Below are 12,658 nucleotides of genomic sequence, written 5' to 3'. Positions count from 1 at the left end.
TCTCAGTTAATACGTCTTAGAAAAACCGTATACCTGACTTGCAATATTATATTAGGGGACTCGAATGAAAACAAATCGTTGTTCAGCGACAAAAACAACTGAATACCAAAACTTGATATTAAGAATCTCAACTTAAAATGCCATAATATATTGATCGTTTTAAAATTCATTTGCAAACAGAAAAACGAAAATATTCCACCAAATTTAAAACGCTACAGTCTATCCACAAAATCTTTGACATGATATGCGGTTGTTCTTCTAGAAAACCTCACATCTAATTGCAGTAATCCAGCCTTACATCAAAATCTCTCTCATGTAAAGCTTGGTGGAAAACTACATGATAAGAATGCAGTCTAAACAACAGAACAACAAATATTGGTGAAAAAGAAACCACTATATTTACTAAAACTCAAAAAATATTGAAAAATCCACAATTCCACAATGCCACAATCCACAATACAAATCGTGCATAAGTATTTTTAAGAAACGGATAAATAAATAAAAGCGCTGTGTTGCAGTTTTTATCGAAATATTAAAATAACAGTTGAATCTAAAGTTTAAAGGAAATTAAAAGTTTCTAACCTAAACGTTCAATTTATAATATGAAAAACTAACTTGTGATGTTTTAAAATTCTTAGAACAGTAGTTTTGGGTATGTTTAATTCTATAGAGATTTGCCGACTACTTATATGTAGATTCTGTTGATTTAAAGCAAGAACATTGATTGAATTATCTTCCGTCATACCTCTACTACGTCGTTTAAAACAAGATCGATGAAAACTACCAGTTTCTCTTAATCTTCTTGCCTTTCTTTCAAATACTTCTTTGCCATAATGTCTCCTGTCAGGATATCTTACAGAATATATACGTGAGGCAATAGCGGCATTTTGGTGACATTCGAAATAAACTCCAATCATATCAAACAATTCTGCATTTAATATACTCACGAATTATTAGTACTGATAATTAATTACTAATATTACCAATATTAATATCTATTGAAAAAAGTGCAATCTTCAATTCGAATTATAATATAACACTTCTTAACAATCTATTGTTTGCTGTGAATAAATAAACAATATGAACTCCCAGTCAAATGTATTGTCGTAGCCTACTTAGTTTCGAAAACACTATTTTTAATCATATGAAATAATAATGGTCAAATTAGGTATCAACATTAAGATTCTTCTGCTATAAAAAAATTTGAAAGTACCTACTGACTTTTTTATGCGTTTTGATTCATATCTCGAGTTCGACAGAAGCTCTTAACATGCGTTGGCGCCATTTTGTTACGAATTTTATCCAGTTCCATTATAATTTACAATAAATAGGTGTTTCCATTAAACATTTTGTAAAAACAAACAAATTTTAATTTTTCCTATTCGAAAGTACCCTCTACCTATGACAATTAAGACTAAATGCAACTATTTTATAGTAGATGTAAATTAATTCACCCACACTCTTCCTAATGAAACTAATTTGTTATCGGTTGATCCAAACCAAAGTTATAGCTATTTATCCACAAATACTTTCCCACTCTCCCCCACCCTTTATTTAAAAAAATAAAAAAAAAGTACTTGAACAATTTTGTAGAATGTAGGTCTCTTTCTAGTTTACTTATTTAACACTTTTTACATACATATTTCCCAAAAAACTGGTTTTCAAAGTTTTCTTCACAGGTTACGCCCCCTAGCGGTTAGCTCAGAAACTTGAAAGTAGTTTCCAGCGATTTCTCTTGGCCACTTTTAAGGAATTTTTTCTCCTAAAGTTATAACATGAATAGTTTCTGATATATTATAGTCGAGCGATCGGCTTATTGGACCACCCGGTAAATGTAAAACAATAAAACTTATTTCTTTTCTAATTAAATGTAATAATAGTGTTATTATTATTAACCTTCGTAAACATAATTTTCATTCAAATTAATTGTAGCTTGATCCCATTGAATGAGCTTTAAATTCTATAAGAGAAACACTCACTCATAATTGTTTAAAGGTGCTGGCATAATTTTAATATGAAAATAAGTTATATGTAAATTTATCAATTAATATAAATACTGTGTGTGTATGCAATCGAATTACGGTACCTGTGATGTTGATGTAATACTTCTTCTTCTTCCTCAGTGCACTGGGTTGACTCGGGAACAGAATCTTCTCAAAAGGTCACGTGGTCAGGTTACACAAAAAATACTGGAGTGTTTATCGCGCCGATTTATACAAGACTATTTCTAAGATTGAAGTGTGTGTCGTCCCGTAGCTTTGCTCCCTTAAGACTTTTAGGGGGGGGGCGGACTGTAGAGGTCCGTATTAATTGACGATTGACAAGACATACCCACACGTTAATTAAAGAATTAAATATAAAAATAAAATAATAAAAATTATTAATAAAAACTAAGACTATGTGTGGAGGGACTTAACATTCCCACCCACCAAAATGCATATTTGCATTTTTAGTCAATATAAGGCAAAGGGCATAGCTTAACCAAAGGTTCACCTTTCGCGGTTTGTACGATAGCTACGCGAGCAATATCATCTTGACCGAAAATTAAAGTTTTAATTCGACCCATTTGCCATTGTAAGGGAGGCTTGGTCTCATTACGTATTAGTACGAGTGTACCTATATTAGGGTTACCCTCATTTTTATGCCACTTCGAGCGTTGATGAAGAGTATGTAAATATTCTCTGCTCCACCTTTGCCAAAAGTCTGCATGTAATCGTTGCAGCAATTGCCAACGACTTAGTCTATTTAAATGAACATCACTGTAATCCCGATCGGGAATTATCTTTAAAGGCTCTAGTGTAAGAAAATGACCAGGTGTTAACACTGAAAAATCATTTGGATCATTACTGACAGGACATAAGGGCGACTATTTAAGACAGCCTCTATTTGTATGAGTAATGTATTGAATTCTTCATAGGTTAAGACCTGTTCGCCTATGACTCTAGACACATGTGTTTTTACGCTTTTTATACCCGCTTCAAACAATCCACCAAAATGGGAAGCTTCCGGAGGATTTAAATGCCATGTAATGACGTCGTTTTTATCAAAATGTGACTTAATGTCTTCTAAATAGGATTTTGCTCCTACAAAATTTGTTCCGCAATTAGAAAAGACAACAGAGCAACGTCCTCGACGTGCTATAAAACGTCTGAATGAGGCTAAAAATGCCTCGGTACTAAGTTCAGATACCAATTCTAAGTGCAAAGCCTTAGTGGCAAAGCATACAAATAGGCAAATATAGGCTTTCGGTCGTTTATCATTTTTAAGCTTATTGGCTCGTATCAGAAAAGGACCGCCAACGTCGACGCCAACGCAAGAAAATAGTTTGGCATTGGATATCCGTAGGTCGGGAAGAGCCCCCATAGGTGGCTGATAATTTTGAGGTTTTAGTCTCCAACAGGAAAGACATTTTGAAAGAACACTACGAATAACACGTTTGGATGAAATTATCCAAAAGTTTTGTGACAAGGCGAAGTGTGTACCTTGAATGCCTGCATGTAGATGAACAATATGAATTTCCGAAATAAGTAATTTGATAAAATTACCTTTGGAAGGTAAAAGAAGAGGAAAGCGCTTGTCATACGCTAATTCTGACTGGCTAAGTCTTCCTCCCACTCTGAGGAGATCATGTGAATCAAAGAAGGGATTTAAATTTTTCAAATATTTGAATTTTATAGAATTACCCTTAACCTGTTCTATTTCCTCCTTCAAATATCTTTGTTGCACTAATCTAATTAGTTGATAAGTGGCGTTACTTTGTTCCTGAATAGAAAGCCTTCCAACTGTTCGTTGATTGGTTGATTTTAGGTTACCAACAAATCTAAGAACATAGGAAAAGATACGTTTTAATTTTGAACAGAAAGAAAATCGATTACAGAGATTATCGACAAATTCATCAGATGGAAAAGACAAAAGACAACTTTTCTGTTTCAATTCTAAGTTAGGCTCGATAGAATTGGTCAAGGAAAATGACCAGTTATCTTCAGTAGTGCGAAGAAACTCCGGACCCACCCACCAAGCAGGAGTATTTAAGAAATCCTCAGGGAAAAGTCCTCGGGATCCGTGATCCGCACTATTTAATGAAGAAGGAATATATCGCCAGTGTTTTGAAGCTATCCTGTCTTGAATATAAGAAATTCTGTTACTGACGAAGGTTTTCCATTTATATGGCTGTGAATTAATCCAATGAAGAACAACAGTCGAATCTGATCATGCGTAAATTCTACTAAACGGTATAGTGAGAGTCTGCAGTATATAAGATAATAATTTACTAAGAATTACTACTGCATTGAGTTCGAGACGAGGAATAGTTTGTACCCTGGTAGGAGATACCTTTGTTCTTGCTAAAAGAAAATAAGTTTTGATGACTCCTGTATCATAACACACACAAAGGTATGTAACAGCAGAAGATCCACGTAAAGAAGCGTTGCAAAAGCCATGAAGCTCACAGGAAATAATTCCATTTAAAGAAATATGACGAGGTATAGTAAACTTATACAGTATAGGCAGTTCAATTTTAAATTGTTCCCACCTTGAAGTAATTTCCAAAGGTGGAGTTGCATCCCAATCTAAATTAAGTAGCCAAAGACGTTGAATAATAGTCTTCACTATCAAAGTGACAGGATTAAGGATACCGTAAGGATCGAATATGCGAGCTATTTGGTATAAGAGATTTCGCTTTGTACAGGAAGCTTGAAGGGGTAAAATTTTGTAAAAGAAATCATCAGATGATGGATTCCATCCAAGTCCTAATACCTTCAACGAAGATTGATCTAAGTCAAATGAAAAAGACTGTTACAGAATATGCTCCAAAGGAATATTAGCGATAGAGAATAACTGAGGGGCATTACTTGCCCATTTTCGTAACTCAAATCCACCACGTTTCAATAAAGATATTAATTCTTTTATAGTAAGAACACTATTTTCTAAAGAATCCTTTCCTGTCACCACATCGTCTACGTAAGTATCTTTTAGGAGTATAGATGAGGCTACAGGCAAGTCCGGTTCGTCGAGTGCTAGCTGCTGTAGAGTACGAATTGCAAGATATGGTGAGCTAGACACACCGAAAGTAACCCGAGTAAGTTCGTATTCAGCAATAGATTCCTGTTCCGAAAAACGCCAAAGTATTCTTTGAAATCTTTGTTGCTCAGGAGCGATAAGAATCTGAGTAAACATGGATTTAATATCTGCAGTTAAGACATATTTATGAAAACTGAATTTAAGCAATAAATTTACAAGATCATTTTGTAATTTTGGACCTGAATATAACGTATCGTTTAAAGACGGAAAGTTAGGGGCGTGTGCGGAAGCATCAAACACAACGCGCAATGGAGTAGTACTGGACTCCTTGTAAATACAATGGTGTGGTAGATAATAAGCATTATTTATTGCCGTACTTGGCTGAATAGGATTTAAATAATGATTATCTATGAAACTTTTGATAAAGCTTGAATATTGAATCTTAAGTGATTCATTTTTGGCAAATCTGCGCTCTAAAGAACTAAATCTTTGTAAGGCTAAACGTTTCGTGTCGCCACAAGAAGGTATTTCGTTTTTGAAAGGCAGCTTTACTACAAATCTGCCCTCGGAATTTCTACAAGTGGTATGAGTATACAGCTTCTCACAGAATGAGTCTTCCGGAGAATAAGATTTAACTTCTGGTACTTCCTCAATGGCCCAGAATTGTTTTAATGTCGCATCTAATTGCTCAGAATCATTAGCAGAAAATGACGTAAAAAACGAATGAATATTTGTTATATTTGTAGGTGGAATATTTCCCATCAAAACATAACCGAAACTTGTTTCAAGAGCTGAAAGCTGATCATTACGGGTTTTAATAATGCCTTCTGTTAAGATGTAAGGAAAGATATTTGCTCCTAATAGAACATCAACTTTACCTGGAATATTTGCCATTTCATCAGCTAACCTTAAATGTTGAAGATAAGGCAAGTTGTCTAAAGAAATTGGAACAGTTGGCATATTTTGACAGATTTGAGGAAGAATTATTGCATCTATCTCGCAATGAAAGTTTATGTCATAAGACGAAGAAATGTTCAATTTTACGCCTGATTTGGCTGGGGTGCACATTCTATCAAGACCTTTTATCGATAAAGCCGCATTGAATTTAGGGAGACTTAATTTGTCTGCACATTCTTTACTAATGAAGTTAGCTTAAGACGCACTGTCTAATAAGGCTCTAACTTCCAAGGCTTTACCAAAACGATCGAGAACATGAATTGTAGCTGTAGCTAGCAAGACATTATTTGTCAAAGTATTTGATAAGGCGGAAACAGAGAGCATAGGATCGTTAGATGAACTAGCAACCTCGTTGAGAAGAAGAAGAAGAAGAATCATTCGCATTGAGATTATCAAAATGAAGAGCAGTATGATGTTTTTTATTACAATGTGTACATCTTTTGGATGAAAAGCATGACCGTAACATGAGTTTTAGACAAGCAGTTTATACAACATTTATTCTGTTTAGCAAAGTCAAAACGTTTTTGAGGTGATTCAGCAAGAAATTGATTGCATTTAAATAAAGCATGATCCGAACCACAAAATAGACACTTATTTTTGACAGAACTGGTCAAAAATGTAGAAGTTTGACGAGATGAATACCTTACGTTATTAGAAGTATCGGAATTAATAGATTTAACATTTTTGTTAACTTGTCTTTTATACGACTCCAATGAAGTGCAACGTTGCAATGCGAACTTATAAACTTCCTCATAGGAAGGTACATTTTTTGAAGCAAAATGCAATTCGAAAGCTCTAACTGTTTCTACATCCCATTTGTCCATCAGTAAATTCATTAGAATGAAGTCCCATTGAGAGGGAGAAAAAAGTAATTTTTCTAGAGAAGCTAAGTTTTCATTGAAAATATCTAATAATTTTCTAAGTGAGATAGGATCATCAGTTTTAACCACACTGGCATTTTGAATATTTTTCCATAATGCTCTAGATAAGTCTCGTTTACCTTCATAGCGATCAATTAAGGTGTTGTAAGCAATTATATAATTAGAATCTTGAAGCTGAATGCTTTTAACTAAATTGTAAGGTACTCCCTTAAGTGATTGCAGAAGATAACTAAACTTTTCTATATTAGAAAGATCAGAATTATTATGAACAAGAGCATTATACAAATCTATAAATGTGGGAAAATCGGTAATCTCGCCCGCAAATATACTTAAATTTAGTTTCGGAAGATTTACATTAGTTTTTGATCTAATATGTGGATCAGCAGACACATTTTGAGTTCCACTAGTAGTATTGTTTATTAAAGAATTGTTTAAAATAAAGAGAAGCTATTTTATTAATACTATTAGCAAATTCAAATCTAATTAATTTCTCCGAATCCAAATTTGCGTCATCCTCGACAGCAATTAAATTAATTAATTAAGTATGTTGATTATTAAAGCTAGTATTGATAGCTTCGTAATCTTTTGCAGCAAAGAGAAACCCTGGAACTAATGAAGCATCAACTAACACGTCATCTGCCAGCTTTTCCATTTGTTTAATTTTACAAATGTCAACGTTTCTCAATGCACGCAAACGAACAATTCTATTTGAGTTTTTGGAAGACATTATTATTTATAGAAAGAGAAATTTATGTAACACAAAGAACCTTTAAAGAATGATCTCAATAAATTGAGTATGTACTTCAATATGTAATATATGTAATACTTTTAAAGTTATGAAACTCAATAAGTATCAGTAAGAATAAATATTTATTATATGTGACTATGTATAATCGAGCAAACAAAAACACTCCAAGTATTATTTAAACAAAATCCAAAATATATTTATTTAATTGTAACTAGAAATATACGCATAAAATATTTTTAAAACCAAATCGTTCGATAAATATTGCGTTTTTAAAAATTTCCTAAGTTATTTAAAATATTTAATTAATAATAAAATTTTTAATTAAATAAATTACTTTAAACTAATTTTAATGTGGATCTGAAGGACCAAATGACTTGAGCTTTAAATTTTATAAAAGAAACACTCACTCATAATTGTTTAAAGGTGCTGACATAATTTTAATATGAAAATAAGTTATATGTAAATTTATCAATTAATATAAATACTGTGTGTGTATGCAATTAAATTACGGTACCTGTGATGTTGATGTAATACTTCTTCTTCTTCCTCAGTGCACTGGGTTGACTCGGGAACAGAATCTTCTCAAAAGGTCACGTGGTCAGGTTACACAAAAAATACTGGAGTGTTTATCGCGCCGATTTATACAAGACTATTTCTAAGATTGAAGTGTGTGTCGTCCCGTAGCTTTGCTCCCTTAAGCATTTTAGGGGGGGGGGCGGACTGTACAGGTCCGTATTAATTCACGATTGACAAGACATGCACACACGTTAATTAAAGAATTAAATATAAAAATAAAATAATAAAAATTATTAATAAAAACTAAGACTATGTGTGGAGGGACGTAACACCCATAAAAACAGAATATTTCACTTGCCATGCCACAAGAAAATAGTTCTAGAAATAAAAAAATTGGGATTAGAATCAACTACCAAATCTTCGTCGAGTACGATATTTCGAGCGATATAATTAATCTCGTATATCGAGCGAGTTATAGATCAGTACAATACAATTATGATTCTAAACAAGAAAGTAACAGTAATTAGTAATTAAATGGGAATAAGCCACAATTAAAGGTTAAAGTACGTTTATTGACGTTTGAATGTTCTCAAAATACAAACATTTGTAGATTGATTTACTAATTTACTAATCAATTTATATTGTAACTAATTATATCAATTTACTAATGTTTGTGTTTTAAGAACGATTTTCGAAGAGGAAATTGAAACGTCAATAAACGTACTTAAACTTTTAATTGTGGCTTATTCCCAGTTAAATAGTAATTACTTTAACATGCCACAAGAAAATAGCTTCAGAAGATCAATATTGAGAAAGTAACAAAACATTAAGTGTAATTGGTCAGGTAGACATAGAAGATGTAAACAATATAATAATAATCAGACAGGGGTAAGTAGAGACAACAATTATCCATTCAAAAGGCCAATTAACTTTTATTCTTCATCGCATACTGGTCCTATTTCCTATTCTACTGTGTTGTCACTATTCCTACATAACACAGAAGGTAATATTGGTAAACTTCATAGAATTATAACAGCAAGATTTGTGTGAAATGCGGTCCTAGAAATTAAAATCAGTAGTTTAAATATAGATTGTGTAGGTACTTCCAACAGGAACCTCCGAAATTTGACAGGTGGTAGTAACCATATTATTGATGTCCATATGTAACCATATCTGTCAAATTGGCTGTTGTTTATTTAGACTTTTTTTGCCAAATCACCTTGGATGGATCTAGCCTATAATGTACAACAACACGTGTGACTGATAAAATTGATTTATGAATATGAGTGTTTTGTTCGGGCAGAGTTCTGCTCCCTTCTCTTATTGGACGGACACAATAGTCGTCTTAACGAGAGGACTTTTCCCAGTATAGTGAATAATTTTAGTATACTACTTCAGTAAACAATCAACCAACAACCGTACATCGACGAAACGCAAGATCTGCTGAAAACGTCGCCACTATCCATTAGAATATGTAGTAAAATTCGAGGCAGTTAATTTCACATAGCTCACAAAACCTCGGCCTTTACAAATCACAACTTAGTGAACTTTATTGTTACTTGGAACTACACCGATACAAAATTTAACGGACCCAGGAGCTTAAAGACCAGTCCAGTCGCTACAACCACGAGGTTTTTTACAACCTGGTATCTGCACAGTTTTATACGTTGTAGATAAACCTTACCTTTAGATTGAAAAAGTGCGTACTTTTGAATCCCGCGTGAAAACGGTATAGTTGCAGCGAACCAAGCTAGGGAGCATAGATATCCTTGAACTTTGCGACAGGTCGGCGCACGTAGAAACTAGCAACGTTTTTCGATTCATTTTGATTGTCAATCTTCAGTTTCAATTCATCAGGCAATTCATTTATTGCAATATAACGTGTGACTATTATTTTAGCAACGTAACGTGTGACTGTAGCCTAATATTTAAGATTGCACTTTTCAACTCATACGAGAAAGTGAGTTTCAAATGATGATGAAAGAACTGACGTGATGGAATTGGTAGGAAATGGACTAGAGCAGCTATAGGTAAAGGATGATTTTGAAGTTGATTTTGGTTCAGTGAATGGACGGAATTATCATCAACAGCATATTTCCCTAAAATTAAGAATACCACATACTCTTTCTTCACAGACGAACAATACCACTCCTTCTCGCAGTAGTTACAGTCTATGCCAGATAACTACATCCTAGAAAAACTAAATTTTTATTCTGCTTAGTTTAACTTTCGTAAAACGCTGCTGCCACTGTTAAGGTTCATATAAATATAAATATATATATATATATATATATATATATATATATATATATATATATATATATATATATATGTAAATACTTTTTTCTTTTTGGGTGTGGTAGTCAATAAAAACAGAGCTTTGCTAAGGCGTACTATTTATTCTGAATCCAAGAATAAATAGTACGCCTTAGCAAAGCTCTGTTTTTATTGACTACCACACCCAAAAAGAAAAAAGTATTTACATATATTTTTTCCAAACTAGTCAAAAAATTTTGGACTACTTTTTCTATATATATATATATATATATATATATATATATATATATATATATATATATATATATATATATATATATATATAGATATATATATATATATATATATATATATATATATATATATATCTATATATATATATATATATATATATATATAAATATATATATATATATATAGATAATAGCATTATTACTTACCTTCAAGTTTTCACTTTTTAGTTCCTTATTCACTAGTTCACAATTTAATGTATTGCTTGTCTGACACATATCTTTCAGGCTTTGTACAATGGACTCTGTCTTCCGTTTACCGTCTAAAATTCGTTGATTTTCTTCTATTTGTGTTTTCATTTTAAATATTCCTCGATCTATGTATACACTGCTTAGATGCTTTAAGTATAATCCGGACGATGGAGCATATATTTTGTTCAATTCTGCATTTGACGGTTTCAAAAATACTAGAAATAGTATACAAAAAATAAATTTTTTCCATATATTACGTGATCTAGTTGTCTTTCTTGAGTTGGGTTCCCATACTTGGTAATAACTTGTGTATATGATGAGTAGTTATTTTTCCGTTTGCCTTTTGGAATACTACGACACTTGTAAAACTTGCGGCTCTGGAATGTGTTTCTATTATCTTCGCTAGTAGCCACTTTGCCGGTGAAGTTTCATCTAATCGCCATTGTATATATGACAAGTAGTCATGTCTTCACCTGTACCAAAAATCTCTATTTACTTATTTTAACTATTTCCATTTTTGTGGCATATTCGTATATGTTTTACTGGTAGCTAATAAATGAGTACTACACTTTACTCAACTTCAAACAATCACTTAACGATCTATATGAGGTGAATATTTTAATTAGACAACGTGTTCAACAGCGTTCAATCCCCATTTATAATCTTACAAATAAAACATCAATTAATTATAAGTCCATTGCTTTGTACCTTGTAATTCTCACCTCTAGACATAGACACTTACTTAAATGTAATTTTAACTAGGAAGTTTTGTAATAGAATTTAGTAATTAATAAAATTCTACCGGTAATATGGATGCAAATATTTTTGAAGAATGGTTTGAAGAAAAGTTGTTAAAAAAATTGGAGCGACCATTCATAATAGTGTTGTATAATGCATCCACCACTCAAAAGTAGAAGAGAGGTTTCCTTCAAGCAGCTGGACAAAAGAAGAATTAAAGTTGTGGTTGACAGAAAAGAAAATTTATAACAGTGACATATTTTTAAAAGTCGATTTTCTTCAAAGGGGTGGAGAGCACAAAATTCAAAAGAAATTTGTCACTGACCAAATGGCTCTTAAATATGGCCACGAAGTTCTTTGACTTCCGCCCCACCATTGCCACTTTAATACTATCAAGTTAGTTTGAGGATAGCCAAAAAGTTTTATTATAAACATACATCTAAAACAACAGATGAAGCTAGCGTTCTTAGTTTATGGAAAGAATAGCTAAAACAAATAAAGGCATAACAATGGCAAAATTGTATTAGATATACGAAAGTCATAATTGTTCAGTCTTTTTAAACCGAGCGAGTTATAGATGAGGTCCGGCCTCTAATTATTCGGATAGACAATTCAGAAGTGACGACTCTGATAGTTAAATATCATATAGTGAATAGGACAAATCGTTTGCTAAAAAGAAGCAACAGAAAAGTATTTCGGGAATTCAATTCGGACTTTGAGGTGTGTTTTAATTAAACGATTAAGTACCTTCGATCTAATTACTGGATTGCATACTCTCCATAGCTTTGGTATTAATTACTGGACTACACATGTTTAAACCTTTTGTTTTGCTGAAAACTTGAAAATGATTTAGTGCCACTTTGTTTCAAGGTTATATTTAATACAATGTCTGCAGAAAGTAAAGTCTCGGATGTATTTTATTTAAATTTGGACATACCAGCAAGTTGGCAATTATTTTACAATTTTTCTACATGCAAAACCATGCGTATAATTTTCACTCTACGCAAAATAGAGACTAATAGAGACCTTAATGAACATTT

General features: G+C 32.5%; 1 long non-coding RNA gene across 1 annotated transcript in view; it reads right to left on the bottom strand.

Moving 5' to 3' along the window:
• LOC140452964 (uncharacterized) overlaps positions 1-2,195 on the bottom strand; it is a 79,836-nt gene extending 77,641 nt beyond the window's left edge. The window contains exon 1 of the long non-coding RNA XR_011952261.1: positions 2,087-2,195. This is a non-coding gene — a long non-coding RNA (uncharacterized lncRNA). The remainder of the gene's footprint in view (positions 1-2,086) is intronic.
• Between the last annotated feature and the right edge of the window lie 10,463 nt (positions 2,196-12,658).

The sequence above is a fragment of the Diabrotica undecimpunctata genome, chromosome 11 (genome assembly GCF_040954645.1).
Source record: "Diabrotica undecimpunctata isolate CICGRU chromosome 11, icDiaUnde3, whole genome shotgun sequence".
Classification (NCBI taxonomy): domain Eukaryota; kingdom Metazoa; phylum Arthropoda; class Insecta; order Coleoptera; family Chrysomelidae; genus Diabrotica; species Diabrotica undecimpunctata.
This window is presented reverse-complemented; position numbering and strand designations above follow the sequence as displayed.